Source organism: Etheostoma cragini, chromosome 24 (assembly GCF_013103735.1).
Source record: "Etheostoma cragini isolate CJK2018 chromosome 24, CSU_Ecrag_1.0, whole genome shotgun sequence".
NCBI classification, from domain to species: domain Eukaryota; kingdom Metazoa; phylum Chordata; class Actinopteri; order Perciformes; family Percidae; genus Etheostoma; species Etheostoma cragini.
In genome coordinates, this window is record NC_048430.1 from 10,877,944 (window position 1) to 10,895,134 (window position 17,191).

At 40.1% G+C, this 17,191-nt stretch overlaps 2 protein-coding genes and 1 pseudogene across 2 annotated transcripts in view; 2 read left to right on the plus strand and 1 right to left on the minus strand.

The window, feature by feature from the left end:
- The window catches only part of LOC117939505 (zinc finger protein 501-like), a 197,132-nt gene that overhangs the window by 98,209 nt on the left and 81,732 nt on the right, over positions 1-17,191 (minus strand). The window lies entirely within an intron of this gene.
- The window catches only part of LOC117939530 (chorion transcription factor Cf2-like), a 62,056-nt gene that overhangs the window by 7,532 nt on the left and 37,333 nt on the right, over positions 1-17,191 (plus strand). The window lies entirely within an intron of this gene.
- LOC117939470 overlaps positions 3,454-17,191 on the plus strand; it is a 26,965-nt pseudogene continuing 13,227 nt past the window's right edge.

The window sequence follows — 17,191 nt, forward strand, 5'->3', positions numbered from 1 at the left end:
ATTTTTGTATGCTGTAGTAGTGTCTTCCCTTGATATTAGGCTCGTTCGAGATGAGCCAGGTCTGCGCAGAATCGATCACGGTGATTTGCGCCCGTTGCATGCCGGTTAGATTTGTGTCCGACTTGATCCCGACTTGCTCTGATGTCATGCACACGTGGGCAACGGAAATCTCACGAGAGCAATTCTTAGACGCAGGCGTTGCTTTTCACCGACTGCAAGAGCCAGGCGGACCCAGAGCATGCTGGGAAATGCTGGCTGCTCAGCTGATTTAACACTTGATTGGTTTACAAAATGATGACGTTTTTATATAAACTTTTTGTTTTTGAATCGGAGGGATTTTAATTGCTAATTGTCCGATTTAAAGACTTATTCTGTACAAAACACACGTTGTGTGGCTGATAGTGACGTTTAGAAGTCAGAGAGACTAAATCTGATCAGATCACGGATCATCTACAGTGTGTTGTAAATTAAAATCAGAAACAGATCGCATGTAGAGCACTTTGACAGCTACTCTGTCATAATTAAAACAACTGGACACTGTGTACCAGCTGATTTGTGGGTCTGATTATATTTTATTAAGTCGGAATCGCACCACAGTGTTTTTGTCACTTCCTGTCCAGCCTGAAGGCGGCTGGAATCGGCTGGAAAATGTCCGACTTTAACGCAGCTTTTTGTCAACGCCCCGCTGCTCCCGCCTGCTCTCGTCCACTTTACAGGCAAGGCGCAGTTCATCTCGAACGAGCCTAGTGTGTGTCTCACTTCCGCTGCCTTTCCTATTAATAATCTGGCCTCACCCTTTCCAAATTTAACTTTTATTATTTCATCATTTAATTTCAACGCTCTCTTAGCAATCTCGTTTTCTTACTACCCTCCACACCATAATGAGCAGGCCCCCGACAATATGTACATTCATTCTAACTCTGCATTATCATCGTTATAATGTCCAATAATAACTTATCTCTTAGTGTTTCTTTTGAAAGCAATCTATTAAGTTTTCTGACCACCTTGGATGTAAAAAGAATTCCACTTACAGTTGAGGCACTAAATTGGAATTTGCTAAATATCTGTATAAAAGGTCAATATCAGGGCTGTGAATCTTCACTTATCTCACCATTTGATTATCCTGTCAACAATTCAATATCGTAATGTGTTGCCTATTACATTTAACCGTAAATGGTTTTCATCAACAAATTTAAGCAGTCAGATATATATTGACTTCCCTTTGTTATTCTATCTGCCTTTAAAAATACACAAATGTGTAACACAGGACAATATATATAGTATAAAGTGGATCAGCTGCTGTGTCCTGCGTCCCTGTATGATACAGGCTCGTGTGTATATAGTATAAAGGGGATCAGCTACCATGTGTTCTCTGTCGTCCGAGCTGGCGATTTTGAAGGCATAAATAAATATGGAAAAATGATTCATTGCTATTTTCTATCTAGACAAAAATGACACAAGTTCATGTTTGTTTTCAGAAATTTTAATTTAATTTTAAAGTTACACTCTGTATCTCCCGAGATACATTGCCCATTTAGGGTAACATTTTGCATTGCATACTTTTTTATAGTTTATATGCCAACTTTGAAAACAGTTCATAAACAATGCATTAGTTACAAGTTTCCTTACAAAATTTGAAAAATTTAGAAAACAACAGATCTTTATCTCCCAAGATGCATTGCCCATGTAGGATATAAATGTAACATTTCATAACTTTTCAAACAGTTCATGTGCTGATTTTTATAATACCTTTTTTCCTGTTTTTTTTTATTCTACCATCTTCCCTGTGATGCCTTACACCAGATATACTCTATGGGCGGCTGAGAAAACAGTTGTGAGCATTTTGACAAAGCCTCACTTTGCAGGCCTTTAAAATCTTACTGTTGCCGGTTTGAAACCCAAATTCGAAAGAAACCAAATCTTGTCTGGTATTCTCTGTCAGCTTCTCTTCATGTCATACTTTCTTAATCCCTTTTGTTGCTTAGTTCAGAGATGCCAGTCAGCAAACAGGAAGTGGAACATGCAGTCCCCTGACCAATCAGCAGCACCGTGTCAGAATGACCTGAGGGCCCAGCGGTCGAGGTCAGAGGAAGTTCCTGCAGAGGAAACAGCTTTCCAACATCTCAGTTCATCTTTTTAACTTAATCTCTAACAGGAGGAGAGCATGACGGATACCTAACATTAGAACATGGTGATGCTTTGAATCTAAAAACGGATTAAATGTAATGAAATAAGACAATATTTTAATCTCAAATGCAGTAAATTGCGCAATAATTGGAAATGCCAGACAGTACAGAACTTAAATCCCTTGTTTTCTGCGTGATGGAAAACAGAATGTCCAGAAATCAGACGCAGAAAAACATGTTTCCTTTTAGTTGAATATTGTTTTTCCTTAACGTATTTTTGTCATTGTGTTAAAGCAGCAGTCAGTTTAGAGACCGGACTCCATTACCACTCTGAGCTCATTTAAGATTGTTCAGCTGAACCAAACTAAATCAAAGTATATCCCAAAGAAGAAGAAGTACTCAGCTCCTTTACTGAAGAAAAAGATATACCACAGTCTAAAATATACTCCTGAAATGTTACTGCAGTAAAAGTACACAGGTATTATCAACAAAATGTCCTTAAATTGTCAAAGGTACTCATTAAGCAGAAGGTAGGGTTGGGGGAAAAATCGATGCAGCATTGTATCGCGATATTTTCAGTGGCAATACTGTATCGATACACAGGCACAAAGTATGGATATTTATTATATATTTATTATATATGCTTGACAATCCAATTTTGCAGCAATAAAATTAAACAGAAGCAGCGAAAAGTATCTTTTTAGATAAAACGGATGTTGACAACGTTTCCTTTTGGGGAAATCATTTGAAATTGGGAATAAATTATTAAATAATAAAATTGCAATATATAGCATTATGTTTTAGCTTGTTTTTGTGTCTAATTGACTGATAGGAACAACAATCTTTGACATTGGTTTAGTATTAAACAAGATTGCTGCAGTCTGCAGTAGGAGTGGGAATCACAAGATGCTATATTTAACTGTGAAGACCGCTACACTTAACTGTAATGGGACCGGTCAGCGGTTGCCATCATTTTGTAGGATATTATTTCAATTGTGCATAACTTTTCACATCCACTCATGTAAATGTGCTGCACTTTTTTTTTTTTAAGCGCAGAAAGCCACAAAACAATCTTGAAAAAAGCGTCCAAAGCCTAAAAAAATCTCATTCAGCATCAGAAAAGCATTGGGAAAATGTAAAAATACTAAAGTAACATCAAAGTGATTTATTATTAGTGAATAATACCATATTCTGCTGTTAGAGTAGTATTTAATGATGTACTTCATGTAAAAAGTATCAGTGTGTGTGTGTGTGTGTGTGTGTGTGTGTGTGTGTGTGTGTGTGTGTGTGTGTGTAAAAAGGGGAAGTAGTGTGTGTATATAAACTGATGCTTAAGTCAATCTCATCGTCATCTGATCTGATCATCAGAGACTCAACAGACCCACTTCTCTCCTTCATCTGAGCGGTGAGACACACACACACACACACACACACACACACACACACACACGCTTCACGCACACTTCACACACTTCCAACATAAATTGTTGCAAAATTGTGCAATTTTATCTGGAGATGGAAAGATTAACGTATTCATTTTAAAAGCCTAAACATTTTGTTACACATACTTATCATAAAGTACTTCAAAAATTGATTTCATGTAATTATTCTATTTCATTTTACAGATTTCTCTTGACCATTTTTTAAAAGATGGAAATATCAAAAGAATTACAAATAAAGACTGTGAATTTACATGTCCATTGTAAAAGGTGTATTATTAGGTACATGTACTTAAATTATCAAAAGTAAAAGTACTCGTAATGATGAACAGATACTTGAAGGTTTTATCTCATGTTTTTAAACAGAATGTAGAAGATATGAAAATATAGCTATTGAATTCAGTGTGTGGAATGTTTTGTGCACCTATGACCATTTGTATTTATTTTATAATCCTGAATATTCCCTGTAGTTTATGATACTTTTTACTCAGGATTTTCCTTAACAGTATAAGCTGCAGACAAATGACGTTGAAAATATTATTTTATTTATATAAACTTTGCAAAAAGAGGTTTGTCTTCAAGACAACTTTTTCTGACGCTTTTGGCACTTTTCTTTAATGCTTCTTTTGATGCTTTTGATGTTTGTTTGTTATTTTATGAAACTACCCATCAATAAAAATGTAATGAGCTCCATCTTTATCCATTAAAGGGATACACTTTCACAATATTATGGCCGTAAAGCAGTCCTCTACGTTTGTTTTAAAGAGTAACAAAATGACTGACAAATTATACATTTATGTTTTCCACAAAAATAGATAAATAAATAAAAACAACATAGAAAAACATAAAAAAACTGAAAAAAAAGTCAAGTCAGTTTTATTTTTAGGATTTGTTTTGGGGATTTTAGACCTATATTTTATAGGACACCTTAAGACATGAAAGGGGGGAGAGAGGGGAACAACACACATTATAAGGAGTTAACCTCTATGTACCCTCTACAAACTGAGATAACCAAGCGCCCACAAACTTGACACATTCATGTATATTTTTACCCAATTTAGCATGCATCGGTACATTTCAACATTCAAAGTATCATATTTATGTTTCTGCATTAAATATGTGTTTCTCTTTTTGTGCAGTGACTTCAGTGAAACCTCCGGCCATCATGTCTCTATCAAGGACGAAGTTCAACCACAAGGGGCGTTACACAGAGAAGGTAACGCACCACTGACAACAAACACTTTTCTTGTAAAAAGTTAAACAAGCCTTAATTTAATAATTTATACTCTAGATTGATCCCTAGATTGATCTAGATTGATTTACACTCTGTTGTTGATACACACTACACACAGGCCTGTAATACACACACATGGTGCTGTACAGGCACCCTGGGCAGTTTGGAGGGGGGTCCAGTGCCTTGCTCAAGGGCCCCTTGCCAGTGCCCAGGAGGTGAACTGGCATCTCTCCAGCTACCAGTCCATCTCTGTATTTCAGTCTGTACGGGGATTTGAACCTGCAACCCTCCGGTTCCCAACCCAACTCCCTGCGGAAGAAGAAGGCTTTTTCATATTGAAATTGTTGTTTGCGTTAATCGAAAATGCAACTGTGTGTTTCTACACGTAGATTGTTACCCACATCTATCGTTAACCCTTGTGTTGTCTTCAACCATGCACCCTTTTTTTTCTGGGCCAAAATGAAAATTCACATTTCCTGATGTTTTTGTCGCTTTATCTAATTTTTTTGTCGCATTTTCCAATTTTTTTGTTACTTCATCTTATTTTTTGTGCTTTAAAAAAATGTGGACATTTTTAAATTTTTCAACAATCTTTAAAAGTCCCATGGCATAAAGAATTCACTTTATGAGTTTTTTTTAACATTAATTAATATGAGTTCCCCTAACCTGCCTATGGTCTCCCAGTGGCTAGAAATAGTAATAGGTGTAAACCGAGCCCTGAGTATCCTGCTCTGCTTTTGAGAAAGTGAAAGCTTAGATGGGCGGAACTGGAATCAGAGAAAGGGAAGGTAATCTTCCCCTTATAACATCATATGGGGACAAGTTTACATCCCTTTTCTCTGCTTTGCCCGCCAGAGAATTTGGCTACAGACACAGAAATGGCACAGTCTCAGAAAAGCTCATTTGTGGGACTGGTTCTAGTGGCTTTAATTCTGCACCAAGGCTGAATTTTGGGAAAATGACTTCAGATACAGTATAAGGGGACCACTAAGGTCTATATAAAATGGATTCAGATACAGTATTAGGGACCGCTAAGGTCTATATAAAAGAAACTTTAGATACAGTATTAGGGGACCACTAAGGTCTATATAAAAGAGACTTCAGATACAGTATTAGGGACCACTAAGGTCTATATAAAAGACAAGTCAGATACAGTATTAGTGACCACTAGGGTCTATATAAAATAGACTTCAGATCCAGTATTAGGGGACCACTAAGGTCTATATTAACGAGACTTCAGATCCATTATTAGGGGACCACTCAGGCCCATATAAAAGAGACTTCAGATACAGTATTAGGGGACCACTCAGGCCTATATAAAAGAGACTTCAGATACACTATTAGGGGACCACTAAGCTCTATATAAAAGACACGTCAGATACAGTATTAGGGACCACTAGGGTCTATATAAAATAGACTTCAGATCCAGTATTAGGGGACCACTAAGGCCTATATAAAAGAGACTTCAGATACAGTATTAGGGGACCACTCGGGCCCATATAAAAGAGACTTCAGATACAGTATTAGGGGACCACTCAGGCCTATATAAAAGAGACTTCAGATACAGTATTAGGGGACCACTAAGGCTTATATAAAAGAGACTTCAGATACAGTATTAGGGACCACTAAGGTCTTTATAAAAGATACTTCAGTTACAGTATTAGGGACCACTAAGGTCCATATAAAAGCATCCAAAAAGAAGCATTTCATGGGACCTTTAATCATCTTCTTTTTCAACTGCAATAAAATTAAATAAAACACCCAAATTCCGTGACAGTAAGGAATGATCATTTATTTCACTAGTGAAGAGCGGTGCATGGAACCATCTGCGTTGCTTTTTTTGAGAATGTGGTGAAAAGAAACACAAATTTCTGATATTTGAAATTGAATTGAATTGAATTGATATAGAAACTTTTTGAAAACGGGTCAATTTTGACCCGAGGCCAACAGAGGGTTAACTTTCGTGTTGTCTTCCTGTCGACCATGCACCCCCGCTCTGCTTTGTCTGTTTACACAGTATAAATTATCCCCCAGTTCTGTGTTACATCTATTTCATGCCAACTTATTACCTCCAGTTTTACATTTACTTTTGGAATTCATGGTCAATACACCTCCTTTATTTGAAATCATACCTTATTTCTGAGTTAAAAGAGCAGACATTTTGAATTATTTTGACTAATAGTTACCCGAAGAGGAATGTATGTTGATGGGTTATCACTGGTATATGTCAAGGACTTTTCAGGATACTGTTTTGAAAGCATTTCATTATTTTTAAGTGTTATTTTTAGGCAATGGGGTTGAACAAAACCCATATTTCTTAAAAAAAAAAAAAAAACGGGTCAAGTGACCGGAGAACAACTTGAGGGTTAATTGATTATAGTTGTCATCTCTATAAAATGTTAGAAAATGGTAAAAAAAAAAAAAATATAATAATAATTGTTTCCCAAAGCCCAAGATGAAGTCCTCAAACGATCAATCGATTATCTTGGCTGCTCTACATCTAAAAGTAGCTCCATGTTGATGAACTACAACATGGAATTGCTCTTACATGTATTCATTGCTCTCCTTCATTTTATTATTTTGTGTTATTAATCTTTAGGTGCCGACCACCAACCTTGGGAGTTTACAAGACGATTTTCCAGAGTTTGAGGCTTTTGCTGACGTTCCCACAGCCAGAGCACCTGTACCTGACGGCAGTAAGATCCGTTTAATGTGTTCATGTTTTTATCTGTCTGTGAAGATGATAATGAAAACATTTTTTGATCAGTGATCAACAGCATCTTGCTTTGGCAGACCTTCCTCCACAGCGCTGTAAAGGAGGGTCTGGCTTGGCCACATCTTCTAGCCTGGTAGAACGTGTGTTTGATAAAAGGTTGTTTTAGTCGTGCAACAGAAAACTCAGATTGGACAGATAGTCTAGCCAGCTGTCTGGAGGTAAGAATTTCAACACACTTATTGTGCAAAAGGAGTTTGCGGACAATTAAGGTGACCACTTTCCCCTGGTGGCTGAAATGGGTAATTGCATTGTTTTAAAAATGAGGGGCTTCATTACGTCTGGCACAAACAGATAATTTATAAGTATTTAAAATAAGACAAAACAACCAAATGGTCATAGGTAATACATCTGATTGCATTTACTCCTTTAGTCCAAAAAAAAATTTCATTCAGGACTCTGGGTCTAATTAGGCTAGAAAACTAAAGTTACTGTTGCACTAGTCTTGACGTCTTCCTCCAGTGGGAACGGAGGAATCCCAGAAGCGGAATGTGGTGGATATCGTCCAATAGCATTCAACCATGACGTACTCTCCCTTTCTTCATTTCCTCTCAGCGTATCTGTCGGTGCAGAAGGTCGACATGTGTCAGAAGATAAACGAAGAGAAACACCACACGGGCTCCTACAACACCCCTAACCTGGTGGTCCGCCGCGGTCAGGAGTTCCTGGTGAAAGTCAGCTTTAACCGCCCGCTGGCGGAGAGAGACGACTTCCAGCTCGAGTTCCTGATTGGTGAGTTTGAATTCTGTGATAGGAGACAGGTGTACAGGTTTTTCCTGTGACTTTCTTCACAAAAGTTTAAAAAAAAGACAAGTTTACATGTGTAGGGCAAAAAAAGAACATTACAAAGCTGTAAAGGTGAAGAACCATAACAATTTGTTTATGATATTTACAATCAGGTTGTCCTTAGGAACCATTGGTGTATATATAGATACTAAAAGTAATTCACTGTAATTTCTAGGTATTCCACGTATTTCTTAGTGTATGTAGTACTAAATGCAAAAAAATTTGTCCAGTATTGAGCGACATTGCTGTGATAAACAGCTGCAAACTGGTGCTGCTATATAACCCTATGGGGCACATATGCATCGTCAATTTCGTCCATTAAAAGTCTGTTTTTGCCACTGATTTTGATTATTATAATAAGTAAAGTAAATTAAAAGAAAGAATCTCTACAGAGATAGACCTCTTCTAAAAGAGAAAAAAAACTGACTGTGTTAAGAACCAAGATATTTTCACATGTAAATTGGCAAACTATGTTTTTGTTTCAACCAAAACTAGAGTTTTGATGGTTGGAAAAATGGAAATATGAACCAAAATAGCTTTTAAATCAGAGATGTTTTTCTGGTGACTTTAAATGATGTGGCTTTTCCGATGCTTAAATTACTGGTTATTTACATGGAGTCTGGTGGTTTTAGTAAACACAATTTCAATTGGCTGTGACTCTTTAACTGAATGCTGTGCATAGTGTTGTCAACAAAAGTTGAGCACACAAATTGAAGGTGTGCAATTCCCCTATTAACTCACATTGTAGCTTGTTTCATCACTGAAGACTACAGCAACCAATGTCAAAGATTGTTGTTCCCATCAGTCACTTAGTCACAAAATCAGGTTGAAAAAAAAACAAATTTACCCTTCAACTAGTTGTTCTGGTATCTAAACAAAGGTGATCAGATTTCTCAGACAAAAATCCAGGGACATTTTCAGCTCAGAAGTGTTTATACCTCCAACAAACGTCATGTTTTTATTTTTTTAAACTTAAAACGGGGACACTAGACCTAGAGCTGTTCTCATTAGGGGCTGAGCCCCCCTAAAGGTCTGATCCTAGGGAGGTCGACCTTTCTGTTAAAGATTGAGATCCTTTTTTAAAACATAAAAGTGCGTTTGCTAAACCCACCAGAGTCCATGTAAATAATCAGTAATTTTAGCAATGTAAAATACGGCATTCTAAAACATCTCTAAACTCTGAGCAGCGCTGGCTCTGGCTGTCTTGAGCAACTATCGACTAGGTTTGGTTAGTGTTTTCTTTCTTTCATTCCAACTTCGGGTCTGTCAGTCATAGTGAAAACCGGGGACAGAGCCAGCCGGGTTGTCTGGTCACCCTAATCTAAACTGTCATCGCCGCATGATGCTCACCTTTTGTCAGCTAAACTCAACTGCAATGTCTGCTGAAACGCCATCGGCCCGGTAGCCTGCTCCCAGTCAGCCTTTCTTGACAAAGCTTAATTCTCATGTGACCTGACGTCAGGTCACAATGCCAAAATGTTCTACTTTATCATCGGTCCACAGAACTTGTTTCCACAATGCATCAGGCTTGTCTATATGTTCATTAGCAAACTTCCAACGCTGATTTTTTGTGGTAAGGACGTAGAAGAGGTTTTCTTCTGATGACTCTTCCATGGAGACTATATTTGTACAAGTATCTCTTTATAGTGGAATGGTGTAGCACAACTCCAGGGTCTGCCAGGTCTTTCTTGATGGATCATGCAGTCAAACATGGGTTTGGACTTGCTTTTCTCACAATCCTGCAAGCTGTTCTGTCTGATATTTTTCCTGGTTTTCCAGATCTTGCTTTAACTTCCACTGTTACAAATGACTGCCATTTCTTAATTACATTCCAAACAGAGGATATTGGCATCTGAAAACGCTTTGCTATCTTCTTATAGCCTTCTCCTGCTTTGTGAGAATCATTATCACATCACATCACACTAATCACTATTTTCAGTTTTCTAGACAACTGCTTAGAAGAACCCATGGTGCTGATTGTTGGGACAAGGTCAGATGAGTCTGGGCATTTAAAACCTTAAGATTGACATCCACTGGTCTTTCCAGACGATGATTGAGAACAATCCAAGACACTGTCAGGTCTCAGCTTTCCAAAGGGGGGGTGCATGCTATAAACTGTGCTGGGTGCCCCAACTTTTGCAGATGCCATTTTTTTGTTTTCTGTTATTTTGAAAGTGTAAATTGTGTATATAAAATCTCACTTTTTGTGACAATTTATACAAATGTCTAATCTGTCATTTGGTGCCTTTTGGAGTTTTTCTTGGCTTCTTTATGCACATTAATAAAAAAATCTGCTCAAACTTTAAACCCAACTGTATGTACATTAATTATAACCTTTAAAAAAAAATTTGAATAACACTTAATTTTTTATTGTGTTCTAGTAGAGATTGATTGCATTCCCTAAACATACGCTGTATGTTATCTTAATTAATATAAATTGATATCAAGACAATATTTGTTGATAGATTATGAAGTAACATTTTATTTCAGAATTGTTTTTAAAACCCCAAATAAGTCACGGGTCAATTTGACCCGAAGGATACAAGAAGGTCCCGAAAGTGAAGACAATCCCTAACCCTCTTCCTTCTCCAGGTGAAAACCCTTCAGCCAGTAGGGGCACCCTGATAGTGGTGACTTTCAATTCCCGTATTGGAGGCCCGTGGCGGGGTCGGATTGTGGGGAGTCAGGGTGCAACTGTGACTCTGGGCATCACGCCGACACCAAAAGCCATCGTGGGGAGGTTTCGTACGTACGTGGCCATTGTGGTGGGAACCGGCATGCAGCGAACTAGGAGGAACGCCTCCACCGACCTGTACATGCTGTTCAACGCCTGGTGTAAAGGTAGGAACTCCTCTCCTGTCACCTGAGAGTCATTGTTCAGATGTGTCTCTCCTGTCTAGAAAAGCAAAGATGTCAACCATTAAATTAATCGACATTTATTTTGGGTCAATTAATCAGTTAGAGTCATTATTTGGGAAAAGAAAGCAACAATTCTGTGTTTGGAGCTTGTTAAATGTGAATATTTTCTAGTTTCTTCACTCCTCTGTGGCAGTGAACTGAATATGTTGAAGTTGTGGTAAAAAACTGATATTTAGGGTTGCATCATGGGTTTTGGGAAACAGTGATTGACATTTTTCCCCATTTTCTGACACTTTATAGACCAAACAACTAACCAATTAATCGAGAAATGTACATGACTTGGTTACTGTAATTATCTCAAATTTCCATGCAACTGTACTTTAATTCGTACATAGTGTTTTAAATTGTTTTTTAGCCAAAGTAATTTTTGGTGAGATACTTTTACTCTAATATTGCTTTCAAGTATTTTATACAAGACTGCAGCTTGAGTTCTTAATGAGAGTTGTGGTTTCCTGTGGGGTTTCAGGGGTTCAGGGAGATCAATGAAAACGTAAAGTAAAAAGTAATTTGTCTATCTATTCCTGTTGTCGTTTTAATTGACATTTCCTGTAACTTAAGTTTAAGAAAAAGTTAAAAGGTTTGTTATAAACTGAAGGATGCATTGTTCCTTTATGTGTTGGAAAAATTCTTCTTTTTAAGCTTAATAAAAAAGCCTTAAAAAAGCTACAAAGACATGATGCAATACAAACAGACATACACACAACTCTTCTTAAATCTTCCTTCAACATTAATGTTTCAGAGAAATTCATTTTGTTTCGGTTAATGTATATTGAAAACTCTCGGTCTGTCTCTCTTTGCAGATGATGCTGTGTTTCTTCCAAATAAAGCAAGGCGGGACGAGTATGTCCTCAACGACCATGGTGTGATGTATCAGGGTTCATTTGAGGCTGTGACAACCCGTGACTGGGTTTATGGACAGGTTAGTCTGGGTCAACAGAGGCATGCTGCCATGATAAGCCTGACAAGCCGGACATCCGGTGTGGTGCCTAGAACTGATTGTCGCCCATGAGCACATGTGCAGCTTGTTAACTTCGTGTTACTGGTTGAATATACACTTTAATAAAGCCCAGTTGTCTCTTAATGGTCAGCGTTTCCCTATCTGCTCTCTCTGAGTCTCTGCGCCATCTTTAAAGCCGAGAAAAGCTGTAACAGCGCTGGATAGCGGCACTTTTTTACCTATTCGTAGTATAGTTGTGTCTTCACAACTGTATGTTTCTGACGACAAAGTTTCTAATACGGGCTGTGTAGATTTTTTGTCCTCCTAGCCCAGAAAGTATCTGTGTTTTATTACTGCAGTTTGAGCGAGGCATTTTGGACGCCTGTATTTACATCCTGGATGCGTCTCAGATGCCGATCGCCGACCGAGGTAGCATCATTAAAACAGTCAGGATGGGATCCGCAATGGTGAGAAAACATTTTGCAGTTTTAGTTCAGCTAACTTGGTCCAGAGTGAAATATCTCAACAGCTGTCTGGTGGATTTAAAAAAATCTTAGTTGAGTAATTTCTGATCAACCAGAACATGACGCTGATGATTCCCTGAACTTTCTCTTCCCCTCAGATTAACTCTCAGGACGATAATGGCGTGTGTGTTGGGAACTGGAGTGACAACTACTCGATGGGCAGGTCCCCGACATCTTGGACGGGTAGCGTCCAGATCCTTCTGCAGTATGCCAAAACCGGACTCCCGGTCTCCTACGCCCAGTGCTGGGTGTTTGCTGGAGTCTTCAACACCTGTAAGAGCATGCACTGTTTCTAGGATACACCTGGCCATAAACACATGGAGACCCAAAACAAACACAGAGGCTGCAAACAACTGCAAAGAGACAACACTACAAGACTACAATATGAAATAGATAACATATAATTGGACTTTTCATATATATAAATTAGGGCTGGGGAAGTTAACGCGTTATCGTGTTAAGTCATTGATTAATTAACGCCGACAATTTTTTTATCATGCGTTAACGCAGTTTTTATAATTTCTTTGTTATTGTAAAAGTTTGTTGCTCACAGACTTTGTAAATACTACAAAGTTGAATTTCCTTATCACCGGAGTACTTCCAGTCTGAAATTTCACCTTGACAGTTGATACCAGCAAATCGTTCAACGAGACACACAGTGGCGGGAGGCTTCGGCAGGCTACGTTAGATGCAGCGTGGGGGGGTAGAGATAAACAAAGGCAAGAGACGCTAACAAATGCCATAGCAACGTTGATAGCTACAGACTGCAGGCCCAGTAGAGGACATCGGTCTGAGAATCGCAACGACGACGGTGGGTATGAGATTCCCTCAACACGCACCATCACAAAAAGAATACACGAGTTGTTTGAAAAGGACTGCAAAAGCGACCATGCTCCAACATGTAAGCGTGGGACACTTTATTGAAGTTGCACAGCAGTCAACTGTGTCAAATAAAGTCACCACAGTTAGCAAGGATAGTATGAATAGATACGAAATCTGACCGCTGCTGCGTGCCTTCTGTTCAGGTCCCCTGCTTTGCACACGGTCTCCGGCGTTCGGTCACAGTGTCTATGCTTTACAGCGTGTTGGACAGTGTCCCTCAGTGTCTCTGCTTAACAGCGCGGTTGACAGTGTCCTTTTGAAGTGCAGAAAAGTTGTGAGACTCTAAACCCAGTCCAACAGGTGCTGCAGAGTTAGAGCAACAACAGATGAACGTGGACATGAGAAGGAGTTGCTTATGCAACACGTTCCAACCAGATGGAATTCACCTCTGGACATGATAAATACATTGTTTAGGTTGAGATGTACACTAAATATTTCATTTAACTGCTACTTCATATACAAAATGCTGGTAAGTTTTTGCAGAACAAATGTTACGGCACTTTTGTTCATATGGCAGAACATTAAAAAAAAACTTTTGAATTCATTATTTAATTTTGCAATTCATCAGGGAAATTATGCAGTTAATCGCGATTAAATGTTTAACCGCTGCCCAGCTCTAATATATATATATATATAGTGAGGAAAATAAGTTAAAAAAATTCAGAAATCACAATGTATGATATTTTAACTCTTTATTTGTATGATACAGCTGCAAATAAGTATTTGAACACCTGAGAAAATCAATGTTAATATTTGGTACAGTAGCCTTTGTTTGCAATTACAGAGGTCAAACGTTTCCTGTAGTTTTTCACCAGGTTTGCACACACTGCAGAAGGGATTTTGGCCCACTCCTCAACACAGATCTTCTCTAGATCAGTCAAGTTTCTGGGCTGTTGCTGAGAAACACGGAGTTTGAGCTACCTCCAAAGATTCTCTATTGGGTTTCGGTGTGGAGACTGGCTAGGCCACGCCAGAACCTTGGTATGCTTTTTACAGAGCCACTCCTTGATTATCCTGGCTGTGTGGTTCGGGTCATTGTCATGTTGGAACCCCAGCCTTGACCCAACTTCAATGCTCTAACTGAGGGAAGGAGGTTGTTCCCCAAAATCTCGCAATACATCTTTTTGGCAAACTTAAGACGGGCCTTGACATGTGCTGGTTTAAGCAGGGGAAGCTTCCGTGCCATGCATGATTTCAAACCATGTCTTAGTGTATTACCAACAGTAACCTTGGAAACCGTGGTCCCAGCTCTTTTCAGGTCATTGACCTGTAGTTCTGGGCTGATTTCTCATCTTTCTTAGGATCATTGAGACCCCACAATGTGAGATCTTGCATGGAGCCCCAGTCTGAGGGAGATTAACAGTCATGTTTAGCTTCTTCCATTTTCTAATGATAGATTAATGCTCCAACAGTGACCCTGTTTTCACCAAGCTGCTTGACAATTTCCTCATACCCCTTTCCAGCCTTGTGGAGGAGTGCAATTTTGTCTCTAGTATCTATGGACAGCTCTTTGGTCTTGGCCATGTTGGTAGTTGGATTCTTACTGATTGTATGGGGTGGACAGGTGTCTTCATGCAGCTACCGACCTCAAACAGGTGCATCTAATTTAGGATAATAAATGGAGTGGAGGTGGACATTTTAAAGGCAGACTAACAGGTCTTTGAGGGTCAGAATTGTAGCTGATAGACAGGTGTTCAAATACTGCTGTATCACAGCTGTATCATACAAATAATTAGTTAAAAAAATCATACATTGTGATTTCTGGATTTTTTTTTTAGATTATGTCTCTCACAGTGGACATGCACCTACGATGACAATTTCAGACCCCTCCATGATTTCTAAGTGGGAGAACTTGCAAAATAGCAGGGCGGTCAAATACTTATTTTCTTCACTGTATATACACACACATATATTGGGGTTCGTTGGACGGCCTCCTCCCATCTTAGGCGTGGGCGCACTCTGTTGCCCCTTCCGGGAAGCCCGAAGCATCTCTGTCGTGGCTTGGTACCTTTCCACGGCTTCCACGGTCAGGTCCGCTGTCGTCAAGGCCTGTTGGCTGATGAGTTGTTTCGCCTCATAAGGCAGGGCCCGTAAGTATTTGTCCACCACAACGGCCTCCACTACTGCAGCTGCCGTACTCTTCACCGGTACCAGCCATCTCCGCGTGATCCGGACAAGTTCGTGCATCTGGGCACGAGGAGGCTGGTCGGGTTGAAAGATCCAGCTGTGGAACCGCTGGGCCATGCCGAACTTGGTGAGTCCACTTCTGCTGAGGATCTCCACCTTTAGTGCATCGTAGTCAGTCGCCCGGTCGGAGGCCAGTTCCCGGACAGCATTCAGCGACTCCCCCGACAGAAAGGGGGCTAGCAGTCCAACCCATTGTACCTTGGGCCACGCTTCCCTAGTGGCGGTAGCTTCGAAGGCGTACAGATATGCCTCAACATCATCGGTGGCCCCCATCTTGGATAAAATCACTCGCCCGTATTGGGCGGACATTACTTTCGGCCAACTGTCTCTGCAATTGTAGTTCCTCCGCCTTCAGGTGGTTGGCTCTCTTTTGCTCCTCCAGGGGAGCCATGTTTGCTTGCGTCACGGCCTCCATCTTGTTTCTCGGGGGGGTTTATGGACAATTTAAAAAACTGGGATATCAAATGTTCAGTGTCCTTCTCTGACATGCACTGTTAGCGTGTGAACTTACCCGCATTCTCCACCATATTTGATATCATGAGAGGCTACACGGCTCTCGGCGGGACAGTTCAGCAGTGCAAGGACACAAAGTTAGAGTGTAACAAAGGTTTTTAATAAAGTTATTGGGAATTAACACAAAAAGATATGCCAAGTTCAAAAAGGTAAATCAGGATAAGGTTGCTCTTGCAAGAGTCCAACTTAAACAATGTCTCTTCAAACCACAAATCATAGACCCGATTCCCTCAGGTAAATCTCTTCTGGAAAACAAGTCTTCAGCCTTTCTTTTAGACAGCGTCACAGCCCGTGGCCTATCTGTCGGTAAGAACTCCAGTCTTCAGGTAAGTATTCCAGTCTTTCAATCCTTCCCATGGAAAGTGCCGCTTCGATCCTCTATAGTTCCTCTGAGAGCACAACTTGAGCTTGTCTCCCACACAACACTCTTCTCACCAACTGTGTCTCTGGGCTTTAAGCTGCCCTTCAGCTCATCAGGCCCTGATTGGTCTCAGGTGTGTTGGGATGCCGTGCGCTTGAGGGGTGGAGTTCCCAACTCTACCAGCAGATGGTGCCAAAGCTGCCCGTGACTGCAGCCATCTCAGGGGTACATAGCGGCCCTCCAGAACGCAGCCTCTCGTGACATCACACATCCCCCCCCCCCCGAGACCAACGTCCTCGTCGGGGTGAAGGAGGCGAAGAAGGCGTCGCGCCGGGAAAGGGCATCCGCATTGCCGTGGCTCTTGCCAGCCCTGTGCACAACAGAGAAGTTAAACGCCTGTAGGCTCAAGAACCATCTGGTAACCCTACTGTTACTGCTGAATCCCATTTCCCCGTCTTACCCCTACCCCTTGGCCCTTACCCCTACCCCTTGGCCCTTGAAACCAAGGGG